Source organism: Micromys minutus, assembly GCF_963924665.1.
Source record: "Micromys minutus genome assembly, chromosome: 18".
NCBI lineage: Eukaryota > Metazoa > Chordata > Mammalia > Rodentia > Muridae > Micromys > Micromys minutus.
This window is the reverse complement of record NC_137953.1, coordinates 32841529-32857221: the sequence shown is the minus strand read 5'-3', so window position 1 is coordinate 32857221 and position 15693 is coordinate 32841529. Positions and strand designations below refer to the sequence as shown.

Genomic DNA, 15693 nt, shown 5'->3' with positions numbered 1-15693 from the left:
TGGGGATAGGGGGACACTTCTCCATCCATCTTCTTTCTGTAGCTAACAGTTAAGCAGAGTGAGTTCCATCTGCATTAGTCACCTTGGTTGCTCATAGATGCACACATCTGGGTCTTTTCTGAGCCCCCTGCACACTGGCTGTCTCACTTTTTCAGGCTGACAATTATCTCTAAGTGACTTAATCCGTAGGTTCTGAGAGTATGTCCTAGTATTCTTTTTCTTTTTTTTTTTTTCCTTTCTTTCATTTTTTAGAACATGTGAATTTTTTAATCCTTCTTTACAAGTTACCTAGACCACTCTTGATTAAGAAAACTGTAGAAAGTTAGTAACTGCCACAAGCAGACGCCAGTTGGTGGCACGTGTCAGTTTCCACAGAGTCCTGCTTTGCGGGGTGTCTGAATGCACAGCTCGGGGTCTCCGCTCAAACTTACTGGAATCACTCATGGCAGATTGTAGTCCACAGGTCGTTTTTCCCCATATTTCTATGTAAACTCTTCAGCATTCTTACAGAATTTTTTACGGTCCTTAGAGTATCTTCAGCTAGGTCAGCCCGGAGTGGGTGCTCAGGGGGTCATTCACCAGTGCTATGAGGTGCTGGATTACTTGGTCAGTCGTGGTGGCCGGCTTCCAGTTTCCAGCACTAATGACTGGCAGACAGACCCGCCCCTTCTCATCGATGTTAGGGTGGTAGATCTTTGTTTTAAATGTGACCTTGGGTGGTTTGGATACTCTGCTGGAAAGTTGATTTCAATTCCGAAGGCTCCCTTATCATATGGACGGTTGTCAGGAACAATAAGCCCTTGCCAAGTCAATAAATTAGCTTCATCAACCTGGATGTGATGGAGGTTTTCCATTTCACATTTGTGGATCTCTTCAAGCTCCTTCATCAGCCTCTTGCTGGCTGCCATCTTGGATCTGGTGCTGCTGTTCCCTAGTATTATTTCTATCACCATGAAAAAATACTCTGACAAAACATTAACAGGAAAGGATTTACTTTGTGTATACTGGCTGGTTTTGTGTCAACTTGACACAGGCTGGAAATTATCACAGAGAAAGGAGCCTCAGTTGAGGAAATGCTTCCATGAGATCCAGCTGTAAGGCATTTTCTCAACTAGTGATCAAGGCGGGAGGGCCAGACCTGGGTTCTATAAGAAAGGAAGCAGAGCAAGCTAGTAAGTAACATTCCTCCATGGCCTCTGCATCAGCTCCTGCGTCCTGACCTGCTTGGGTTCCAGTCCTGACTTCCTTTGGTGATGAACAACAATGTGGAAGTGTAAGCTGAATAAAGCCTTTCCTCCCCAGTGTGCTTCTTGGTCATGATGTTTGTGCAGGAACAGAGACCCTGACTAAGACACTTAGCTTAACATTTCACATTATAGTTCATCATTTGGAGGAAGTCAGTGCAGTAACTCATAGTGGTTGTCATATTCACAGTCAAAACCAGAGTGGGAATGAACAAGTTTGGTGTTCATCTTATTTTCTCTGTTCCTCTACAATTTAGAATCCAAACCGAGGAAATGGTACTGAAAGAGTTAAAATTTCAAGTTAGCTCCCACTAACCCTGCCTTGAGGACAAGTATGTCTCAAGGCTGAGAACAAAAACCACAGATCACCTGGTCTTGATAAGGTCTGGCTCTGCAGTCCTGAGAAAAACTGGTATGAAGGTCAGTGTACCCCAAAACAGAGTGGTCTGGAGTTGAATCCTATCCAAAAGCAGACAGAGAGTGCCAATTTGAACCAATGAAGTTGTTATGTGCTTGTTGCTAACTACCTATGTAATTTTCCCTATAAATATGTCCCCTAATGGAGTTTGGGGTCGACTCCTCTCTCTCCTGTGTGAGATATGTGTCGTCCCCAGAGCTCTGCCCCCCCCCCCCATAAACCTCTTGCAGCAAGATGGGATCTCTGTGAGTTCTTGGGTTCATCGCGTTCTCCTAGTACTAGAGTGAGGCACTTCCCCAATCCGGGGGTTTTTCAGTACCACCCACTTTCTTTTTTGTCCAGATATTTTACCAAAGCCACAGGAGTGAAGCTAGAATAGCAAGTTAACACTTTCCTTTGTTTCTTCCAAACGTGGGTTATTATCACACATCCCCCCTTTTCTATAAGCACAAATGTCAGAATAACACACACACACTGTGCTGCATTTTCTTTCCTTCCATCTGGTTTAATCATTTATTTATTAAGATTTTTCTAGTCACAGTTAATTAACTAGTTAATTAATTAAGATTTTTCTGAGTAGCCCTGGCTGTCCTGGAACTCACTCTGTAGACAAGGATGGCCTCAAACTTGGAGATCCAACTGCCTCTGCCTTCTGAGTGCTGGGATCAAAGTTGTGTGCTACCATCCAGCACATCTGCCTTAATTTTATCTTAAGAGTAATGTATGTGAACATCCCACCCCCAAGATAAGGATGTAATTCCCAATGTCCTGAAGTTGTCAAAAGAAAAGGTATAATTTCTCCTGGTTTCAGGAGCTTTGCTGGGAGAGGAGCATCAGTGGAGAACCCAGTAAAGCACAGAGACACTTATGCTAACTAAGGGGGTAGGTATCCCTACGTTTGAACCCCAGAACTTTATATTTGCCATCAGACGACCTACCTCTAAGCTACACCCGAAAAAGCTGCCTCCTGAGCACAGCTATATCTAAGATTCACACAGGCCTACAGCTTTTCTCTTCTTGCTTTATGCATGTGTTTAACTTTTTAAACAAAAAAAAGATCTTAAAGATTTATATATTTAATATGTACATGTGTGTTCTTGCATGAGTTTATATGTACGGTGTGAAGTACATGCATGTGTATATGTGTAGAGGAGTCTGTGAAGAACAGAGGTGTTTGATCTCTTAGAGATGGAGTTACAAGCGTTTGTGAGCCGTCTGATGTGGGTGCTGGGAACCTAGCTCAGATCCTTTACAAGATTGCTCTTCACTGCTGAAGCATCTCTCCAGCCCCCTTGATATAATTAACTAATTAATTAATAATTTGTTGTTTGTTTGTCATGACAGGGTTTCACTGTGTAGCCCTGACTGTCCTGGAACTCATAGAAATCTGCTAGCCTCTGCCTTCTGAGTGCTGGAATTAAATGTGTATCCATTGCCTCTGCTTTATTTTTAACACAAGAGCTCCTGTAGTTAAGGTTGATGTAGTGGTGAGTTTTGGCTGCACAACTTTGTGCTCCCAGCAGGTCAAGTCCTTCCAGCCGCCTGCCCACGGACTCTTTGGATCTGAGAATGAAAGATACACACACATTAGTTTATTTTCGAAATACCTTGGCTAGCTCAAATGTTGGGCTGTTCTAATCCTCTGCCTGGCTGTCATAGATTTACCCCTGGTATTCCAGACTCAACACCCTCTAAATCTATGATCTGTCTTTGCTGCCCTGTTCTTTCTGAGCTGCCCTGTAGCCCTTCTGGGGTCCGCATTCCTTCTCACCTACTTTCGGATGATTTTCTTTCTGCAGCTCTAAATCTGATCCATCTCCCTACAAAACCTAGGGAGATAGTCTCACCGTCTCTCCTCCTCTCTCCTGTGTGCTACCCGCACAAATTTCAAGTTAACAGCTATTGTGTGACACCACTTTTGCTCTATCTGACAGGCTCTGCTCGAGATACTTATGAGGCTGCCAAGCCTATGACCGCCCCATTGACCCCAGTGCTCTTCTGACAATATAGTCAACTCTCGTCCGTCTGTTATCCCAGGTGTTAAAGTACTCTGGAGTGAAGCCAAGCACACAGACTCTCTAAAGCACCAAGTGTCTATAAGTAGCTCTTGATTATAAAGTGGCCAGTCAAGCAATCCACAGCATGCTTGCATGGAAATCGTCAAAGCTTCGGGACTGATGGGATGCTGGTATGGTTTGTATGCCTGTAGTCCCATGGGATGCTGGTATGGTTTGTATGCCTGTAGTCCCATGGGATGCTGGTATGATTTGTATGCCTGTAGTCCCATGGGATGCTGGTATGGTTTGTATGCCTGTAGTCCCATGGGATGCTGGTATGGTTTGTATGCCTGTAGTCCCATGGGATGCTGGTATGGTTTGTATGCCTGTAGTCCTATGGGATGCTGGTATGGTTTGTATGCCTGTAGTCCCATGGGATGCTGGTATGGTTTGTATGCCTGTAGTCCCAGCACTTTGAACCGTGGCAACGGAAGGATCAGGAGTTTAAAGTCATCCTTAACTGCACAGTGAATTTGAGGTCAGCCTGGATTATCTGACAGCCCGTCTCAAACAAAAATGCAAACGAAAGCAAGCATACAAACAAACAAACAAAAAAAAAAAAGCCTTGAAAACAAAAAAGAGGGCCAGCAGTTAGGAGAACCTAGGTTTAATTCCCAACACCCATGTGGTGGGTCACAACTGTCTGTAACTCTAGTCCCTTGAAATCTGACACAAGAATGTGGTTCACATAGATAGAGGCAGAATACCTACATATACATAAGCAAAGTGGGGTTACAGGCATGTTCCACTGTGTTAACCTCTGACCTCCACACATGTGCTGTGATGCCTGTGTGTGTGTGTGTGTGTGTGTGTATGTGTGTTTGTGAAGCCCACTGCAGACACTCATCAGGGAGATCCTCTCTCTCTCTCTCTCTCACACACACACAAAGAGAGAGGGGGGAGGGAGGGAGAGAGAACAGAAGAAAGAAAAAAAAAGAGTATTCATAAACTCTTAAGAGACATGGAAAATTCCTTTGAGCTCTGTCTGAAAGAGGCTCCAGGTTGCCTGGCATCGTGGTGACAGTGGCCACATTCAAGGCTAGGACTCAGGAGATTTGGCTTTTTTAGAGTCTAAATATCAGATCTCCAAAGAGTGGGGCTTGTTTCTGCTTCTTCCTGTTCTGCCTCCCTTCCAGATGCAAGTTCATTTGAGTCACCAGCAGGTGCTGCAGATATCCAGGAGCTACGCAGTCCTCTTTTCCTATGGGGAGCACGAATCTGTCATCAGGGACAGTTACACTGTCAGGCCTGTTGCCCTGGCATTTGTAGTGAGAATGTTGGTTTCTTTAAAAACCACAGAAATCATAATGTGCTTTCATTTAAATCCCAGGCGTAGGATACAGGGCTGCTTCAGACTGTTCACAGCAGCTGACTAGGATTTGCCTCAAGCTCTAGCAGGGGTGTGGTTTTGCCAGCTGCACATAGTTCCTGCTATTGTGTGGAGTTTAGAATTCTGGGAACTTTCAAAGAGTATATAAGTGCTAGAACCCTGAAAGCTAGGTTGTGTGGTCACAGTATTAAGTAGTTGTGTACAAAGAAGAAACAAGAATTATATATCCTGATAGTGATTAAACTTGCCCCAGGAACTCAACAACCCTAATCAGCAGGAAGTAGTCTAATGATAACATCGCCCCCTTTCCCTTCTATCCTTTTTTCCTGTCCTATCCAGTGCTAAGAGTTGAAAGGGTGAAAGAAAAGGGGTGGAGAAGGGTGGAAAAAACCCACAAAGTAGCAAAAGACTGGCTACAAGCATTGATTCAGGACATCAGGTGAAGCTTTTGCAAGTTTATTTATCTACAGTGAACAGTCATATGCACTGCCTCCCCCCATGGTGGGGGTGATCATCAGATTAGGACCTCCTGGAGACAGGACCACTACCCCAAGACCTCCCTGATGAGTGTCTGCAGTGGGTTTCACATACACAGTTGTTACCTCTGGTCTGTCCCATGGAACAGGCTTTCTATGTCAGCCCGCATACGTCTCAGTCATGCTGAATTAAGAGTCAGTAAACCTTATGCAGTCTTCCTGGCTCCCACCCTTGAGGAGTGGCTTCTAGTGGAGGAAGCACAGGTGAACACACCATTGTCATTCAACATCACCTTAGTTATCACTGTGGTAAGTTCTGTGAGCCCAGAACAAAACAGAGAAAGATAATACTCTCAATGAGTGGTTCCAAGAATTCTCTGAGGTGGTGACCTTTCTAAAAAGTGGCGGTAGTGGGATGGGGGAATTAACCAGGAGATAAATTGATTAAGATGTCCATGGTTGGGCTGGAGAGATGGCTCAGGGGTTAAGAGCACTGACTGCTTTTCCAGAGGTCCTGAGCTCAATTCCAGCGACTACACAGGTTCACAACCATCTGTAATGTGTCTGAAGACAGTGACATACATGAAATAAAAAAATTAAAAAAAGATGTCCGTGATTATTAGAAAGATGGAGACGATGAAGCCTGTGGTGAAGGCTGGGGTGACACCGTAGGAGTCCTCCAGAGACAAAGTGAGGGGCTGCAGTCTGAGCAATTGGAAAATAAAGTCATTACTGATGGGTTAAAAATTGAGGCCATATTGTAAAAGAATTACAGGCATGGGCTACACTCAGTCTCTCTCTCTCTCCTACTGCTAGTGTCTGTGTTCAAATTACATTAAACCCTGTTCTTCAAGAACTCTGATTTTACTTTGTCTTGACCCAAGATTCATTTTTTAATTCTTCTGAAATTCTTTTGTTTTGAGACAGGGTCTCATGAAACACAAGCTGACCTCCATTTCACTCTGTAGACGAGGATGACTTTGAACCACTGATCCTGGTGCCTCCATTTCCCAAGGGCTTGGATTACCAGAGTTCACCTCTGGGACCAGCGCTGTCTTACTCTTCAGGCTCCTACAGATGTGCAGAGGGCAGAGTGCTGGTCTGCATAGACAAGCCCAGGAGCCAGGAAAGCTAAACTCCCAGGCACCTTCATAGGAAAGATGTCTAACCCATCTTCCCCCTGGAGTGCTGAGAACAATGCTTACAGCCTGTTGATCCTTCGCTGTCTGATGAGCTGGGCTCTGAGTGTGTGTATCACTCAGAATTCATGTTTTACTTATTATCCCAGAACCCTTTTCCCTGAAACTTTGAACATTACTTCTAGACCATTAAACTCACCCTTGTGAGAGGTGTCATTTGTACTTAAAAGTGTCTTCTGTGCTATCTTAGGGCCAAATCCTGCCTCCCACAGGGATTATGTTTATCTCTCAGTCCATTCTCCCTAGAGAATTCTCCTTAGACTCTTATCTTGGATATTGCTTCTAAGTCAACAAAAAGTGATCTTAAGGATGAAGCCACATGTATTTTGTAAAGAGTTTCCGTGAAAACATGTCTTAAGCAAGCACTCACCGGGCTGAGTTGATATCTTAAAACTTTCCCCCAAATTGTGCTATGTTTAGATAAGGCAACATTAAATGAGCAGAAGTCAGACTCCAAGAAGTCTTGGCCCAGCACTGGTTTCCTAATCAGGCTAAACTGACTTTTATTTCTCCTTCACTGGGATAGTTTTCCCTGCCAGCTGTAAAGCCCGCAGGAATCTCCCGAAGTGTTTCCTGCTGAAGCTGGTGGGTCTACAAGCCACAGGTTGCTGAGTAACCATCAGAAGCTAAGAGACAGGCAGAGAGCAGATTCAGTGCCAAGGCTTCAGGTCTCTGTACCTAAACTGGGTCCTTTTTCTCTCTAGGAATTGGGGAACCAATATAAAGTCTGACTGAGAAGCGAGACAGTATTATCCAAGAATAGGAGACGTGGGAGATAAACTCCACAGCCAACTCTTGGTGTCTAGGAAGTCAGAGTAAAGGAAATGGGGACAGGTGGGCTCATAAAAGAGAGCAGTAGTGTGCTTTTTGAGAATGGGAGATTTGCAGAAGTCTGATGCCTCTCTTTCTCCCACCTCATCCCTCTCAGTGGTTCTCTCTAGATGTAGCTGTGGGAACTGTTAATTGTTATGGCGTATTTTGGTGTGTTCTTTAACATGCAAACGGGATTTATGATGAAGTCACAGGGTGTCTAGTGGTCATCTGTCAACCATCTTAAATAGTAGTTCCCGGTGGCTCACCTAAGGAGAGATTTCTGGCCTACAGGTACCCTGTCTTCAAAGAAAAGAATGGGGCACAGTGGAAGCTTAATTGGGCATAGAGGCAGTACTCAGACTAACACATCCGGGAAAGACATATCTGTCCCACGTTGAACTTAGACTTTCCTCCTAATTTGTGAACCAGTGGGTGTGGTGATCCATCACTTGGAAGACTGAGCAGGAGGATCTTGAAAATGTGAGGTCATCTGCATAGTAACCTGTAGACCAGCAAGGGTCATAAAGTAAGGCCTTCTTCTCAAAATACAGAGTCTGGAGAATGGCTGATCTGTTAAAAGGACCAGGATTCAGTTCCCAGTAACCGCGCGGTGTCTCATAAGGTGCATCCATAACTCCAGTTCCAAGGGACCCAGCACTTTGTTCTGACCTTTGCGGTGCACATGTATACATGCAGGCAAACATTCATGCATATAAAATGAAACAAATGTTAAAAACAAAAGCTTCGAGAGCTTGCTGCTCCTGCAAAGGACTGAAGCTCAGGTCCCAGCACCCACATCAGGCAGCTCACAACCAAGAGGGGATCAGGTGCCTCTAGCCTTGGGAGCTGCACTCTTGTGCACACACCCATGCTCAGAGGCACATACACACTAAAAAAAACAAAACAAAACCCCAAAACACAGAAACTTTAAAGGACTGTAAACTCATTCATTTCTTTCTCTTTGCTTTTGGCTTTCTTCTCTGCAACTGGTTTGAGCCGTTGTTTGGGAGTAAGTCTAAGTCTATTTATTATATCGATTGTAACCTGAAAATTCCTGAGGCCTCACCTTGGTGTATGCACAACTGTGTTTGCTTGGAGATTTGGAGGAAAAACTGGCAGCCCAAGCGGCAGGAACAAGGCCGTGCTGCCCCTAGGGTGCAGGGCAAAGAGAACGCCAGCGGCATTGACGTACCGACTGTTGCTGTGGAAGGGCACACTGGTGGCAAAGGAGGCTGGGACTGGCCTTTCAGGGGCCAGCCACCCCTGGGCGTGGCGCAGGGACTGGGCGCGGGGAAACCGCCTGCGCCACCACCACCGAGATGCCCCCCTCACATTCCTAGAGCGGCCACCAGCAGCCAGGTGGGCGCTGGCCTCCGAGGCCTTCTCTGTGTTGGCCGCCAGAGGGCAGCACAACGGCCAGCGTGGCCCGATGCAGGAGCTCGTGTAGAGTGCTCAGCCTACCGAGGCCAGGGAGAAGATGCCGGGAGAAAGGACGTTTGGAAATCACACCATTAAATATGGTTTAAATGTATAAACAGATATCTATTTACATTTATTTAAAATATAGATCCCTAGAAAGTACTGTTTGGAGATTAGAAAATAGGATGACTTTCTGGAACCTGGGCTCATTGTCTCTCTGCCACACGTTTGGGATTTGAGAAGTTTCCATAAAGGTCTTTGGGGCAGAAGTGATGCGTCCTGAAGCCATCCCGGGGATGGGGTTCTCTGGGAGTCTGGAGGGCTTGCCCCTCTCTGGAAGGGGTTAGATGATGGGTTTGGGAGATATTTCCCAGGGTCAGAGCTTCTGTTGGTGCCTTAGAGAGTGGCTAGGTTGCTAAGCCAGGCATCTAAAACAAGAGCCCCAGAGTCTGGCGTACTTTGGATTCCAACAGTTTATGCTCAGTCAAAAAGGTGGAGCGGGACCCTTAGGATGTGGAGATAGACTACACCATCTTCTTGGGTCTGGCTTTCAGTCTGCCTGCCTTTGGATGGCTCATGAGATCTCTAGGTACCCTTTTCTCACACACCAGGTACCGTCTTTAGGGTTTGGCCGGGACCTGGAGATTTAACCCACTACCTAGTATATGGGCTAAATATGAGAGGCAATATGAAAATGAACGCCTACTGAAAATAGTATCGTTTAAAAGTTTTAGATTTTTGTTTGTTTATTGAGGCAGAATTTCGCTATGTCCTGGCTGGCCTCCAATCGGCTGTATGGTACATGGTAGCCTCAGCTTCCTGAACACTGGCATCGCTGGGCAGCCACACACGGCTCTGGTTTGGGATCGTATTTCTGACTGGGAAGGTGGTGTTGCATGATCGTCTTGAGTACTTAGGAGGAAGAAGCAGGAGTTTGAGGCTAGCCTAGTCTACATAGCCAGTTCCAGATCAGTCAGGGCCACCTAGTGCCATCCTGTCATCCTGTTTCAATGTGTGTGTATGTGTGTGTGTACGTTGTTGACCTGTAGCATATTTATCCATGAGATTGATAAGGCTGGGCGTCAGACTCCAGAGCAAGTATAAAATAAGGAAGGGCTATCCTCATTGTGGAGAAATTAAACACATGATGGCCACTACGTGCTGCTCCAGGAAGTACCAGTAATCCCAGGACAGCACAGCCCTTCCAGGATGTTGACAAGCTATATGGCAAGGTCCCCGAGTCTTCCCTGGAAAAGGCAAGTGGGAGCATGTGCTGTAATGATAATGTATCCTTTAAGGACATCTGTGCTGTCATTTCCAAAGCCTTCCAGGAATTCCTGGTGAGTTTTGGCTTCTGAGATTTTCCTGGTGAGTTTATAGGGACTTACCATCTTCTGATAAGAATATCTGCCAAGCATATGAAACCCTGAAGAAATAAACTTCGCTCTATCTAAGAGTGAGGTAACTATGGCAAGTGTCACTGAATAAATTAAACATCCAGAGCTAGGTTTGAGCATGGGAAATGTTAAGCAGAGTCACAGGCACTTGGTCAGGACCCTGGGTTTAAAGCAAGCTTCTTCCTTGGCATTCTCATCACAGAAGCCCAGGCTGACAGTGGCCAGTGGGAAGGATGCCCTGCTGTGGAAATGGTTCTACTTAAACAAGGGGGTCAGAGGCTGAAAGCAAAAGTTTTGGAATACTGACAAAGTGTGGGAAATCTGAGCTGCAGATTTGGCTAATCTTCATAGAGTTGGTAAAGCTTTGTTTCTTGAGTCTGGTGCTCCAGCACTTGGGAGATGAGGCAGATGGTCATCTTTCCATACATAGTTCTCCACCAACCTGTGTCTGTGAGACCGTTTTAAAGGGGAGAGGGGCAGCAGGCTCTTCCTCATGACACACTTGACGTTGACAGCACAGGTATGGAAATGGCTTCAAGTCCTCGTACCAGATGGCAGCTAAAGCACATCTCTTCTGTCACGATTACAAATTAAATCAATTAGTAGGAAAGTAGAATATTTGTTCACTTAGAAGCTTCCTCAGTAAGGAAAGCCCACTTGATCTGTCACAGACACACAAGGAGCCATCAGAGGTCTTGGAGTGGTAAAATGATAAGAACACTTTGTAGCACAAGGATCTGGGTCTGACCCTGGTCCTGAGAGTTTGGAATTTATAAACATAGTTTATCTGCAAGAAATTAGATCATGGAAGTCTGCAATTTTAAATTACCTTTTATGGAAAAAACAATGTCATAGTTGTAGTTTTTGCGGTGTGTGTGTGTGTGTGTGTGTGTGTGTGTGTGTGTGTGTACACATACCATGGTGGAGGACAGAGGACAGTCCTCTAGAGTAGGATTTTTTTGTACTTCCACTATGGAATTTGGGCATTGGAGTTTCATTGTTCATCTTCCTGTTGAGACATGCCAACTATTCCCACCCCTTTTGTTTACCTTTTTTTTTTTTTTTTTTTTTTTTTTAAATCCAGTCCATTTTAATTCTTTGAGAGTATAGTTTTAGTAGTTGTGTATCTTACAGGTTGAATGATGGTCTTAAAATGATTCTGACCCAGGCCTGGTGGCATCTGTCATCCTGTTTCAAGAGGGTGGGCAGCACCTGCTAGATCTTGGTGAGGGAAAAAGTACCGGCTGCCCCCATGCTGTGACAGAACTGGAAGATGTCCAGGCTGATCTGAGGTATCCATGAGAGTCAGAGCTGCAGCCATGCCTTCTTTCATTAAATGCCATCTGTACTGAAATGGGGAGGCAGGACAGCAAATTCTTTGGGGCCACACTGAGGTTAAATTTTGGCCATGTGGGTTTGATGGCTTAACTTCATTTGGTGGAAGGGACAGGAATAGCAGTGCCATAGCTTGTCATGGGATAAGACAGAAGCATTTGCTTTTCACAATGTCTGGTAATAGTAAGGGCCAATGGATTATACGATATTATCATTATCCTTGATAAAATGCTGAATGATGCTTTCAGAACAGAAGTTTTTAAGTAAGGTCACCATTAGTAGTATTAGGTTAAACTATTTTTATTTCTTCTTTCCTTCCTTCTCTTTTTTGATTCCGTGAGCCTGCATCTGTTTATCCTTTGTCAGAAATACAAGAGTTAAATTGTATGTGTTTACTACAACATTTCAAGGAACCCAACTAGAAGTGATCAATTCAAGATTGATTTTGAAGAAATTTTAATTTAGAGGTTCCCACTATGAGAAGCAAGATGATTCTGCAGCTAAATCATTTCCCGGAAGGCTGATGCAGAGGCCTGGGCCTGACTCAGCGTTGCCCTGGCAACAGGAGGGCCTACAGTGTCTCAGTCCCTGATCCCTTAATCTGAAGAGCTGCCACAGGGCACAGCAAGGTCTCCCCTAGGCACCTGGCTCTTGAAGCCTGCTCTCAGGAAGAAAAGAGGAAGAAAATAAGAGATATGGCCTTTTTTGTCAATGATACCTGGGTAAAAAGTTCTCCCTGAAGGCCTTGGCTTCTCTGGATCTCAAAGGTTCAGCTTAGAGAATGAAGCCCAAAACTACTCCCAGATTTGAAGCACTGTCAAGGCAGTTGGTTTCTCATATTTTTGTTTCCCTACGGAGCCCAGAACAATGTAAGTTATATAAAGCTGTACCACCAAGCACTCTTACAGGTATTAAACCCAAGCCCTGCTCCATAGGCTGCCCTTTCCCCCAACACAGCCTCTCAGATGACTGAGAAAACAATTCCTTGGTTACCTACTTAATGTCTCCTGCTAGGAAGTGCTGTCTTGAGTCCACTTGAGAGTTCTCTGGACCCCCCATGTTCATTTCCCTCCTTAGGACATACACACAGCCTTAATAGAATCCCCTTCCTTCAATTTCATTCTCAGTTTAAAAATACCTGGAATAATGGGGATAGTTAGCAAACATAGTGGCTTCTTTCCAACAGCCTCTGGATCCTAGGAAAAGAACATTACGATCAAACATGGGTTTGGAGACTTAAGACTTGAGTTCAAATCTGGACTGTAACTAGGCAGGGGTGGTTCAGGTCTTTAAACCCAGCACCTGGAAGACAGAGGCACAGTTCCAGGCCACTCTGGCCTACATACAAAGTTCCAGACCAGCTAGAGCTATATAATGACACTCTGGTAAACAATAAACAAACCAAACCAAAATCAAAACCACATAATACATATATAGTCATGCCAGGGAGAGTGTAAGATCCTGTTTCAAAACACTAAAATCAGAAAATAAAAATCCTGATCCCCATTTCCTTCTTGTGGCTCTGGGCTACATAAGTTCCTCTGCCTCAAATTCTTCACTTACAGTAGATGTCCTGTAAGAAGACAGCTCAGTGGTTATGAACATTGTTTGATTCCCATATGATGGCTTATAACCTTCAGTATTCCAGTCCCCAGGTGATCCACACTCTCATGTGGTACAGACATACATGCCTTACACTAAAGATAAAGGAAAAAAAGTAAGTGGATGTAACAGCACATAGCTTAAAAGTCTGAGGTCACATGTGGAAGGTCTTCAAGAAGCACACACTGCAGGAGCTTCTGGTACCCATCCACACTGGGCCAATAACTCCAGGCAACGTAGAAATCTGAAAGTCTGTCTTGCTAATTACATTAAGGTGTCCCAGGAAATCAGGATGGAAAGAGCACTGGGAAACTGAGACAGTAGGCTTCAGCCTGCAGGAACTAGCTGGGGCCAGTGTTGACCGTCACTGTCACAGCAGGAACACAAATCAGCTGCTTAGTTGAACATAAATGTCTTCTCCTCACAATTGAAAGTGTTCTGCTTCTGCAAGCAATTTCCCCACAGGCCTTCTTGCCTCAGGAGCTGGCCATGACTTTCCTTTCAGAAAAAAAGAATTCCCTTCTCAGTTTGCTTGTGATAAAGTACAAACCTGATAAACTCTGCTTTTTACTAAGCCAATCTCCATCTTCCAGCTTTACCAAGTTAAAACATCACTGCATAAGCTAAAACAAAATCAGTAAGCTTGAGCTCTTAGTAAGACCACAAAATCTGTGCTAGGTGGTTTTTTTCTTTGTTATTTAAGCCTCAGGACAACATAACTTCACCTGGACTTAATTTAAGATAAGGAAATGGATGTTGACTAAGGTGAAAGCTCTAGGCTTTAACAGCATTTGGTTGAATTCCTTAAAAACAAGCAACAGAACAGGGCTGGAGAGATGGCTCAAAGGTTAAGAGCAGTGACTGCTCTTCCAGAGGTCCTGAGTTCAATTCCCAGCAACCACATGGTGTCTCACAACCATCTGTAATGAGATCTGATGCCCTCTTCTGGTGTGTCTGAAGACAGCTACAGTGTATTCATATATAATAAATTAACAAATCTTTAAAAAACAAAACTAGGTTTCCTCATAAGTCAGGCTCTTGAACTCTCTTAACTTGGATTCTACACTAAACTTCATGCATGGTCTACATTTGAGTCTGAGCACCTTTAATACTTCTGGGTCCAGATAAATAAAGATCTTAGGTGACTATCAAACACCTCCAAAAGACCTTAGTCTCTCTTTAGAGCTTCAGATACCCTGGCCTTCAAAGGAAGTATTTCCTGTGTTCTCCCTTGACCCTTTGACCACTTCCACCCTCTGTAACCTCTCCCTAAGGTACCCAGCTGGTTCTCCCAGCTGACATGCTTCTCACCCCCTCCCCCATCCAATCTGCTCCGTGTTCTCCACCGTCCCTCTCCTGTTCAGGGGCCCAATGATTTTTTTATACAATGTTGAGCTTAAATTCCACAGCCTTAAACCTTGGACCCAAGATCTGTTCCATATCTCTGGTCCACTTCAAGCTAGCACCTAGACTGTTTTTCCTACAAAGCCTTCTCGGGCTTACTGGGCTTCATCATAGGAGACTTCCTATCACCCTTTAGTTCTTAAGGACATCCTATATGTAAGTTCTTATACAGAATTCTCCCCATTCAGGAGATGCAGTCCTGACAGTAGCACCTGATGGGGAGCCTTTGCTCCAGTCCCTGTGGGGCAGTCTGCCTTCTGCTCCCATCTTGTTTGCTGCACACTGATGTAATACCCAGGTTGGTATCTGCCCTAGATTTCTGCCTACTTCTAGGGACTGGCCTCCTTTCTTGGGTAGCTCTCTGCTATCCTGCCATCATTCTGGACATGTGCAAGTAAATGGCAAAGTTATACCTTTTGTGCCTCAGCTTATCTTTTTTTATTTTTTTTACATATAAAGAGTGATATGTTAGCTGGCGATGACTTATAGTCACCTTTTCCCTCTAAAAGCCCCTTGAAGCTCCTATTAAATAGTTTGTCACTTGATATGTCTAGTTTCAACCGGCTCTTTCTTCCATAGGCCTAGCTTCCAGTAGGCTGAGCTAGACTCAGCCCACTGTCCCTTCTGATGACTAAAATCTCTGGCTACCTCTAGGCACAAAGCATGTGAAAGTGAACAGCTCATGATGAATATAATAATATGTTTGCAGTTCCTTTTGGAGACGAAACAGAAGGGAGGTAGGAAATGCACAGATCATTACAACTGCATCCAATATATCCTCTCAGCAACTTCAAATAGAGAAAAAATGTCTTGGAGCTGGAGAGCTGGCTCTGGGCTTAAGAGCTCTGTGCTTACCTTCTTTCAAGAGGACTGGACTTTAATTCTCACAACTGCCCAAAAGTCCAGCTCCGGGGGTCTGATACCTCTGCCCTCTGTGTACTCATGTATGTACACACAAGCACACACAATCCCACGTAATTTAAAAGAAAGGAGGAGGTG

General features: G+C 44.7%; 1 pseudogene across 1 annotated transcript; it reads right to left on the bottom strand.

Annotated features, from left to right (window-relative positions):
• Positions 1-571: 571 nt before the first annotated feature.
• Positions 572-908, bottom strand: LOC308432187 (ubiquitin-conjugating enzyme E2 L3-like; annotated as a pseudogene). Its single transcript has one exon. The product of its transcript is annotated as a ubiquitin-conjugating enzyme E2 L3-like (transcript).
• Between the last annotated feature and the right edge of the window lie 14785 nt (positions 909-15693).